Below are 11332 nucleotides of genomic sequence, written 5' to 3'. Positions count from 1 at the left end.
TTGTAGTCCGTAATAGTTTTCAAGCCCTGCCACATCCGACGAGCGTCAGAGCCGGTGTAGTAGGATTCAATCTTAGTCCTGTATTGACACTTTGCTTGTTTTATGGTTCGTCTGAGGGCATAGCGGGATTTCTTATAAGCGTCCGGATTAGTCTCCCGCTCCTTGAAAGCGGCAGCTCTAGCCTTTAGCTTGATGCAGATGTTGCTTGTAATCCACGGCTTCTGGTTGGAATATGTACGTACAGTCACTGTGGGGACGACGTCGTCGATGCACTTATTGATGAAGCCGATGACTGAGGTGTTGTACTCCTCAATGCCATTGGATGAATCCCGGAACAAAACAGTCCTGTAGTGTAGCATCCGCGTCATCTGACCACTTCCGTATTGAGCGAGTCACTGGTACTTCCTGCTTTAGTTTTTACTTGTAAGCAGGAATCAGGAGGATATAATTATGGTCAGATTTGCCAAATGGAGGGTGGGGGAGAGCTTTGTACGCATCTCTGTGTGTGGAGTAAAGGTGGTCTAGGATTTTTTTTCTCTGGTTGCACATGTGACATGCTGGTAAAAATTTGGTAAAACTGATTTAAGTTTGACTGCATTAAAGTCCCGGCCACTAGGAGTGCTGCTTCTGGGTGAGCATTTTCTTCTTTGCTTATGACCTTATAGAGTTGGTTGAGAGCGGTCTTAGTGCCAGCTTCGTTCTGTAATGGTAAAGGTAAATAGACGGCTACGAATAATATAGATGAGAACTCTCTTGGTAGATAGTGCGGTCTACAGCTTATCATAAGGTACTCTACCTCAGGCAAGCAATACCTCGAGACTTCTTTAATATTAGACATTGCGCACCAGCTGTTATTGACAAATAGACACACACCCCCACTCCTCGTCTTGCAGAGAAAATCCCACTAGCTCTATGTTGTCCATTTCGTCTTTCAGCCACGTCTCGGTGAAACATAAGATGTTACAGTTTTGGTGTCCCATTGGTAGGATATTCTTTTTTTTTTTTACTTTTACCCCCCTTTTTCATGGTATCCAACTGTTAGTAGTTACTGTCTTGTCTCATCGCTGCAACTCCAACTCCCGTACGGACTCGGGAAAGGCTAAGGTCGAGAGCCATGCGTCCTCCGAAACACAACCCAACCAAGCCGCACTGCTTCTTAACACAGCGCGCATCCAACCCAGAAGCCAGCCACACCAATGTGTCAGAGGAAACACCGTACACTTAGCGACCTGGTCAGCGCGCACTGCACCCGGCCCACCACAGGAGTCGCTAGTGCACGATGAGACAAGGATATCCCTGCCGGCCAAACCCTCCCTAACCTGGACGACGCTGGGCCAATTGTGCGCCGCCCCATGGGCCTTCTGGTCACGGCCGGCTGCGGCAGAGCCTGGGCTCAAACCCAGAGTCTCTGGTGGCACAGCTAGCACTGTGATGCAATGCCTTAGACCACTACGCCACCCGGGAGGCCAGGATAATCTTAATCGTAGGTCATCAATTTTATTTTCCAATAATTGCACGTTAGCAAGAAGAACGGATGGCAGTTCACTCACTCGGCTTTGGATTCTCAGAAGACTGCCCAATCTGAGTCCCCTTTTCCTGCATCTTTTCTTCATGCAAAAGGTGTGGATCTGGGTCTGTTCCAGTGAAAGCAGGATATCCTTCTCGTCAGACTCGTCTTGTGGCTGAATGGAAGCAAGCCCTGCAGCAATGTTCTAACATCTATTGGAAAGCCTTCCCAGAAGAGTGGAGGATGTTATAGTAGCAAAGGGGGGACCAACTCCATATTATTATGCCTATGATTTTGGAATGAGATGTTCGACGAGCAGGTTTCTACATACTTTTGGTCGTGTAGTGTATGTTGTGTGGTCCTCCTACTACAACTCCGTAAAGCATGCAGTTTATTAGGCTACAGATTAAATAAATTATGATGAATATTCACAGGGTGGAGAAAGTGCACGGTGATTGATGAGCTTGATGCTGCTTTACAATAAATATTGAGGGTCTTAGTGGCATGATGATCGATGCTTGGCTGCCGTTTGACAAATACAAATGGGTCCATAATAGGAATCTCATCATGTAGGTAGTCTATCCACACTGTCTGCGAGCTGTTGGCTGTTGGCTAGAGCAGACGTACAAAGACCAGAGTGGTCACATTCTCTATATAAGGCAATTTGTTTTGTGACAAAACGATCAGTAGATTTGAAAATGCAATAGAAACCCATTTCCTTGTATTTTTAATTCGGTGTATGAGAATTTAACTGCAAAAGTAATTTTTATGTGCATTACGTCATCACACACAGCTTTTATCTGCATCAAGTCAATTTAATGGGAACAAATCGCTGGTGGGAAAATGCGCATATTGTTTTTATGCAGATCTTTTTAAATATTCGCATGAAAATCTGCAAACCTAGCTAATGGCAGGAATTAACAGCCAACTACGGCAGCTAAGTGTTGACTCAAACAATTTCATTTTAATACGTCATTGAGAACAGGGCTTGACCTTGAGCCACAGGAACTGGCCCCTGCCACATAAGGTTCAATGACATTAACTAAATTCAATCTTCTAATAAGAGAAAAACATGGCTTCTTTGAAGTGCAGCACAGACGCTTGACTGTAGTGTAAAATGTAGGGACCACTTCACAATGCCCTGTGCAATGTCCACCAAGCCCTGTCCAGGGGGACCCTCCTGGCTTCCTGAGGGAAAACATAGAACAATGTGCCTCACCCCTAGGGCCCCTGGCCAGGGGCACAGAGCCGGAGGTGCCGGTGCCTGAGGTGATTCCCTTGGGAGAACTGGAGGATTTCCAGCTCTGATCCAGACACAGATAAGAGCCTGTGAGTGACACTGTGTTTACTGCCAGACAGGCCAGGCCAGTGGACCTATGTTGGCATATAAACACACCCACCCCGGGCGAGGTGGGGTCCTTTCTGGATTTCCGTCTGTATTTCTCTGCATTGTCAGATGAAGTCTAAACTTGTGCTTCTGTGATTATCAAACACCCACATGCTTTTTTAACTCATGTTGTAATTTTTTATTCATGATAGCCATCTTGTTATGGCTGGTATCTGAAAAAATGTATCTCTTTCCAGGCTTACAGTCCGCAGCATTACAGTGATTGTAGTGCCGGCATTGGAGCCTGTAGCCTGATTTCTCCCACCTCTTCAACCCTGTAATAAAACATAAAGGACTGCTGTGTTCCCGATGAATCCCAATCTGCTTGTTCTGGCACCGTGAAGTGTTAGCAGCACATTGCCCTTCCAGGGGGCAGCCTGTGGTTGAGTCCCACATGCTAGGCCTCTTTGGCATGCAGACATCCCTAACAATCACCGGGTGACCAGCCCCTCAGTGGCCTTGAAGTATGACCCCCTGTTTATTGAGAACTAACAGAAGGAAAAGAAGAGGAAAGGGGAGAGAATCAATGGGGAATGTTTGTTTTAAAATGTTGAAAGTAAAATTGTTCAGTAATTGTGCTGTTCCATTTGATTATTTGCCTGGACAAAAGAGAATTACTGGACCTCTCCCCAGTGCTTCAATTGTACATTGAGATGTGCCGGAACAAAAACTGAGCCTGAGAGGGGGTGACTCGTGGGTGCTCTGAGGTACCAGAACACATAAAAAAATCTCCTTTATAATAAAGCATTGTCTGCATTATCATCGGTTTTGCTTACTGGCATAGAGCAGTAGAGTAGAGGAGCATGCAAAAGTAGCCTCGGGTTTGGGAAAAAAGTGGCCTTTATAAACGCATTTCATGCAATTCTACATCATTTTAGATGACTGGAGACTTGAACAGAATTTTTTTGAATACCTCACAAATGATCGAAATGACAGGCTACTTTGACACTGAGATCAATAAAAACGACCTTGTCTTCAATCAATCAATAGCCTAGACCTAGGTGTGAGGAGACACACATATTGTACAATATGAGGAAATTATAATCCTAAAAAAGCTTTCCAGTTTCACTGACTCACCCAATGACGCTCAGCTCACTCACCCAATGACGCTCAGCTCACTCACCCAATGACGCTCAGCTCACTCACCCAATGACGCTCAGCTCACTCACCCAATGACGCTCAGCTCACTCACCCAATGACGCTCAGCTCACTCACCCAATGTCGCTCAGCTCACTCACCCAATGTCGCTCAGCTCACTCACCCAATGTCGCTCAGCTCACTCACCCAATGACGCTCAGCTCACTCACCCACTGACGCTCAGCTCACTCACCCAATGACGCTCAGCTCACTCACCCACTGACGCTCAGCTCACTCACCCAATGACGCTCAGCTCACTCACCCAATGACGCTCAGCTCACTCACCCAATGACTCTCAGCTCACTCACCCAATGACTCTCAGCTCACTCACCCAATGACGCTCAGCTCACTCACCCAATGACGCTCAGCTCACTCACCCAATGACGCTCAGCTCACTCACCCAATGACGCTCAGCTCACTCACCCAATGACTCTCAGCTCACTCACCCAATGACGCTCAGCTCACTCACCCAATGACGCTCAGCTCACTCACCCAATGACGCTCAGCTCACTCACTGACGATGGCAGATGCATGCTGAAAGCTTCTCTCTTGTTTTAGATTCAGATTGTTTAATAGTCACATGTACAGGGTTGCAGGTGTGATTGCAGGGTACATCTTAGGCTTCGAGCACCGACATGGAGGACAAGTGAAATAATAGAATGAAAATTGTAAAAACAACTATAGAAATAGCACTGTATACATAATACAACTGTGGCAGTGAATAAATACATGTCCATTGGTGTGGAGGCAGAGTAAAGACTGTTGGGGGGTGGGATGGAGGCAGAGTAAAGACTGTTGGGGGTGGGGTGGAGGCAGAGTAAAGACTGTTGGGGGTGGGGTGGAGGCAGAGTAAAGACTGTTGGGGGTGGGGTGGAAGCACAGTATAGACTGTTGAGGGGGTTAGGATGGAAGCACAGTAAAGACTGTTGAGGGGGTGGGATGGAAGCACAGTAAAGACTGTTGAGGGGGTGGGATGGAGGAAGAGTAAAGACTGTTGAGGGGGTGGGATGGAAGCACAGTAAAGACTGTTGGGGGGTGGGGTGGAGGGAGAGTAAAGACTGTTGGGGGGTGGAGGCAGAGTAAAGACTGTTGAGGGGGGGTGGAGGCAGAGTAAAGACTGTTGAGGGGGTGGGGTGGAGGGAGAGTAAACACTGTTGAGGGGGGTGGAGGCAGAGTAAAGACTGTTGAGGGGTGGAGGCAGAGTAAAGACTGTTGAGGGGTGGAGGCAGAGTAAAGACTGTTGAGGGGTGGAGGCAGAGTAAAGACTGTTGAGGGGGTGGGGTGGAGGCAGAGTAAAGACTGTTGAGGGGGTGGGATGGAGGCAGAGTAAAGACTGTTGGGGGGTGGGATGGAGGCAGAGTAAAGACTGTTGGGGGGTGGAGGCAGAGTAAAGACTGTTGAGGGGGTGGAGGCAGAGTAAAGACTGTTGAGGGGGTGGAGGCAGAGTAAAGACTGTTGAGGGGTGGAGGCAGAGTAAAGACTGTTGAGGGGTGGAGGCAGAGTAAAGACTGTTGAGGGGGTGGAGGCAGAGTAAAGACTGTTGGGGGGGGGGTGGAGGCAGAGTAAAGACTGTTGGGGGGTGGAGGCAGAGTAAAGACTGTTGGGGGGTTGGGGTGGAGGCACAGTAAAGACTGTTGAGGGGTGGGGTGGAGGCAGAGTAAAGACTGTTGAGGGGTGGGATGGAGGCAGAGTAAAGACTGTTGGGGGGTGGGGTGGAGGCAGAGTAAAGACTGTTGAGGGGTGGGATGGAGGCAGAGTAAAGACTGTTGAGGGGTGGAGGCAGAGTAAAGACTGTTGAGGGGGTGGAGGCAGAGTAAAGACTGTTGAGGGGGTGGTGTGGAGGCAGAGTAAAGACTGTTGGAGGGGTGGGGTGGAGGCAGAGTAAAGACTGTTGGGGGGGTGGGATGGAGGCAGAGTAAAGACTGTTGGGGGGTGGGATGGATGCAGAGTAAAGACTGTTGGGGGGTGGTGTGGAGGCAGAGTAAAGACTGTTGGGGGTGTGGTGTGGAGGCAGAGTAAAGACTGTTGGGGGGTGGGATGGAGGCAGAGTAAAGACTGTTGGGGGGTGGGGTGGAGGCAGAGTAAAGACTGTTGAGGGTGTGGGGATGGAGGCAGAGTAAAGACTGTTGGGGGTGTGGGATGGAAGCACAATAAAGACTGTTGGGGGGTGGGGTGGAGGCAGAGTAAAGACTGTTGAGGGGGTGGGATGGAGGCAGAGTAAAGACTGTTGGGGGGTGGGGTGGAGGGAGAGTAAAGACTGTTGGGGGGGGGTGGAGGCAGAGTAAAGACTGTTGAGGGGGGAGGTGGAGGCACAGTAAAGACTGTTGAGGGGGTGGGGTGGAGGGAGAGTAAAGACTGTTGGGGGGTGGAGGCAGAGTAAAGACTGTTGAGGGGGTGGGGGCAGAGTAAAGACTGTTGAGGGGGTGGGATGGAGGCAGAGTAAAGACTGTTGAGGGGTGGGGTGGAGGCAGAGTAAAGACTGTTGAGGGGTGGAGGCAGAGTAAAGACTGTTGAGGGGGTGGGATGGAGGCACAGTAAAGACTGTTGGGGGTGGGGTGGAGGCAGAGTAAAGACTGTTGGGGGGTGAGATGGAGGCAGAGTAAAGACTGTTGAGGGGTGGGATGGAGGCAGAGTAAAGACTGTTGAGGGGGTGGTGTGGAGGCAGAGTAAAGACTGTTGGAGGGGTGGGGTGGAGGCAGAGTAAAGACTGTTGGGGGGGTGGGATGGAGGCAGAGTAAAGACTGTTGGGGGTGGGATGGAGGCAGAGTAAAGACTGTTGAGGATGTGGGGTGGAGGCAGAGTAAAGACTGTTGGGGATGTGGGGTGGAGGCAGAGTAAAGACTGTTGGGGGGTGGGATGGAGGCAGAGTAAAGACTGTTGAGGGTGTGGGGTGGAGGCAGAGTAAAGACTGTTGAGGGTGTGGGGTGGAGGCAGAGTAAAGACTGTTGGGGGGGTGGGGTGGAGGCAGAATAAAGACTGTTGGGGGGTGGTGTGGAGGCAGAGTAAAGACTGTTGGGGGGTGGTGTGGAGGCAGAGTAAAGACTGTTGAGGGGGTGGGATTGAGGCAGAGTAAAGACTGTTGGGGGGTGGGATGGAGGCAGAGTAAAGACTGTTGGGGGGTGGGGTGGAGGGAGAGTAAAGACTGTTGAGGGAGTGAGATGGAGGCAGAGTAAAGACTGTTGGGGGTGGGTTAGAATGACCCATAGGGGGAGCAGCAGCGTGATCATTGAAGGGGTGGGTTAGAATTACCATAGGGGGAGCAGCAGCGTGACCATTGAAGGGTTGGGTTAGAATGACCATAGGGGGAGCAGCAGCGTGATCATAGAAGGGGTGGGTTAGAATGACCCATAGGGGAGCAGCAGCATGATCATTGAAGGGGTGGGTTAGAATGACCATAGGGGGAGCAGCAGCGTGATCATTGAAGGGGTGGGTTAGAATGACCACAGGGGGAGCAGCAAAGTGACCATTGAAGGGGTGGGTTAGAATGACCACAGGGGAGCAGCAGCGTGACCATTGAAGGGGTGGGTTAGAATGACCATAGGGGGAGCAGCAGCGTGACCATTAAAGGGGTGGGTTAGAATGACCATAGGGGGAGCAGCAGCATGATCATTGAAGGGGTGGGTTAGAATGACCATAGGGGGAGCAGCAGCGTGATCATTGAAGGGGTGGGTTAGAATGACCACGGGGAGCAGCAGCGTGACCATTGAAGGGGTGGGTTAGAATGACCATAGGGGGAGCAGCAGCGTGATCATTGAAGGGCTGGGTTAGAATGACCACGGGGGAGCAGCAGCGTGACCATTAAAGGGGTGGGTTAGAATGACCATAGGGGGAGCAGCAGCGTGATCATTGAAGGGGTGGGTTAGAATGACCATAGGGGGAGCAATAGCGTGGTCATTGAGTGAAAAAAATAAAAAGTTATAATATACATATTAACAACAGCAACAGTGATGAATGTCATTGGGCTGGGGAAGAGTAAAGTCTGTTGTCCATAAGGGGAGTAGCAGGTAAGGTAAGTTAGAGTTGAGGGTGTGGTGGGAGGAGGGATGTCCATGGGGGGGGAGTAGCAGGGGGAATGTCCATAAGGGGAGTAGCAGGGGGATGTCCATAGGGGGAGTAACAGGGGGAGGGGGGAGCAGATAGTTGACTAGTGGTGGCTATTCAGCAGCCTGATGGTCTGGGGGTAGAAACTTTTCGCCAGCCTTTCAGTTTTTGGCCATGATGCTCCTGTACTGCCTAAGTCTGAGTGATTGAAGCAGAGAGAACAGGGCATGGCTTGGGAGGCTGGGTTCCCTGATGATGTTCTTGGCCTTTCTGTGACACCTGGTGATGTAGGTGTCCTGTAGGGCAGGCAGTGTACACCCAATAGTGTGTTAGCAGCACGTATCACCCTCTGAAGAGCCTTCCTCGGTGGAGTTGCCACACCAGGCTGTGATGCAGCCCGACAGTATGCTCTCGATGGTGCTCTTGTAGAACACTGTGAGGGCCCTCGGCGACAGGCCAAATTTCTTCAGCTTCCTGAGGTTGAAGAGACGCTGCTGTGCCTTCTTCACTACGGTGTCAAATCAAATTTATTTATAAAGCCCTTTTTACATCAGCTGATGTCACAAAGTGCTGTACAGAAACCCAGCCTAAAACCCCAAACAGCAAGCAATGCAGGTATAGAAGCACGGTGGCTAGGAAAAACTCCCTAGAAAGGCCAGAACCTAGAAAGAAACCTAGAGAGGAACCAGGCTATGAGGGGTGGCCAGTCCTCTTCTGGCTGTGCCGGGTGGAGATTATAACAGAACATGGCCAAGATGTTAAAATGTTCATAGATGACCAGCAGGGTCAAATAATAATAATCACAGTGGTTGTAGAGGGTGCAACAGGTCAGCACCTCAGGAGTAAATGTCAGTTGGCTTTCATAGCCGACCATTCAGAGTATCTCTACCGCTCCTGCTGTCTCTAGAGAGTTGAAAACAGCAGGTCTGGGACAGGTAGCACATCCGGTGAACAGGTCAAGGTTCCATAGCTGCAGACAGGACAGTGTCCATGTGGTTAGACCATTTCAACTTCTCTGAGATGTGAATGCTGAGGAATTGTACATTTTTGACCATCTCCACGGCTGCGCCGTTGATGAGGATGGGGGCGTGTTCAGCCTGGTTCCTCCTGAAGTCCACAATCAGCTCCTCTTACCTGTGGTCTCTTCCCTGCCTGTACATTGGCTGATGTCGAGAGCTTTGGAAATGTCCTCCAATGGTACATAGTCTCCAGGTAAATCCTGAGAAAAGTACAAAAATACTTTTTCTCCACCTGTATAGTACACAAACACAGCATGAGTGGACAGGGCCTGAGATGCATGCCAACTACCTCAAATACCAGTCCAGGGGCAATTTATATGGTCCCACACTGCCCTCTGGTGGAGAGACTTCAGCAGTACGAACCAGTATACATCACTGATACCAACACACAAAAAGTGACCAAAGCGTTCTTCTTATTAAAAGGTCCCCTGAGGATCTTAAATTTAGACTCAGTGAGATTACATAGATGTACAAAGTAAACAGCAGTATTGGGTCAATTTCCGCAATGACTATGAAGGGTCCTGCAGCTATCACGTTGTGGCAGCGCGAAGAGCACCTGTGCAAATACACAGATACTCTGTGTGACCGTGTCTATCTTTAACTCAGACTTACTACACATTACTATCTTCAATGTATTTAGTTAATATTTGAAAACCTTATCTTTCCAGCAATCAGAACTCTTATCAAATCTACTCAGCTGTGAGATGTCCACCCATACAGGCCAACCCCTGACACCCTTTTACAGCTGTATAATGTATTACTGAGCTATATATGGTTCAGTCTGGTGTAAATCTGGAATGTGCTTCAACCTTTTCTCCTCGTCTGTGTCTTTGTCTGGGCCTACCTTTGGCCACGATGAGCATGCCTCCAGTCTATAGGAGGTCCCCAGCGAAGTTCCCCTGAGTCCCTTGAGGTTGACCATTGGCCAGTAACCAAAAGGTTGCTGGTTTTGAATACCCGAGCCAACAAGGTGAACAACCTGTTGATGTGCCCTTGAGCAAGGCACTTAACCCTAATTTACTCCATGGTCTATATATATATATATATATATATATATATATGACAAAACACACATCACGACAAGAGAAACAACACTAAATAAAGAGAGACCTAAGACAACAACATAGCAAGGCAGCAACACATGACAACACAGCATGGTAGCAACACAACATGACAACAATATGGTAGCAGCACAAAACATGGTACAAACATTATTGGGCACAGACAACAGCACAAAGGTCAAGAAGGTAGAGACAACAATTGTTACGAATCCCTTTGGCCCAGCGGTCTAGGGGGGGATGGATACGAGACCCGTAACATAAATCATGCAAATTATAATCGTGACAAGTAACAGTGAGAACCAACAAACCACAGACAACTGAAATCTACCGTCAAACTCAAAAGGTTTATTTTAAACACACGGTAAAGGGATGTGAGAAAAGGGGCTGAGCTGGACCCAAGAAAAGAAACAATAATCCAAAAACACCCCTAAACTAGACTAGCCTATTTCCACAACAGCTAGCTAACTAACCAAAAATACAGAGGGTGGTCCGCCCAGTTCTAACTAGGGTACTTAGACACAGTATTCCTAAGTGTAATGTATGCCCATGGGCGACTTGTCTTGGTACCCCCTTTTCCCACCAAACAAACAAACAACAAAACAATACTCACAGGATTACCGGACAAATGTGACATGTAGTTGCAAAAACAAAAGAGATCAACACAGAGATGTAGAGCTAGAGCGAGAGAGAGAGCTAGAGAGAGAGCTAGAGAGAGAGCTAGAGAGAGCTAGAGAGAGCTAGAGAGAGCTAGAGAGAGCTAGAGAGAGAGCTAGAGAGAGAGCTAGAGAGAGAGCTAGAGAGAGAGCTAGAGAGAGAGAGAACACAAAGATTGATCTGGGGAGAAAACAACTGACTGGGTTTTTAAACCAAGGGAAAGGGGCTGTGATAGGTTGAGGGAAAAGGAACAGGTGTCTTCTGATTGGGGACTGATTGATGACTGATTGGGGAGTGATGATTGTCACCTGTGAGGGGAGAAGGAGAGACAAGAAAACACACACCGGATACATACACAGGATACCTGTATCCGTAACACTCCCACCCTTAAAAGAGCAACCCCAGGGGGGATTGCGAACAAAGTATTTACAAATGAATACTACAAGATCAACAATCAGTCAACCTTTGGAAAAATATACAAAAATTATTATTTTACACACGAGACAAAGCATCTGCGAATATATTA

This window comes from Salmo salar, chromosome ssa12, assembly GCF_905237065.1.
Source record: "Salmo salar chromosome ssa12, Ssal_v3.1, whole genome shotgun sequence".
NCBI lineage: Eukaryota > Metazoa > Chordata > Actinopteri > Salmoniformes > Salmonidae > Salmo > Salmo salar.
Note: the sequence above shows the minus strand (reverse complement) of the source record.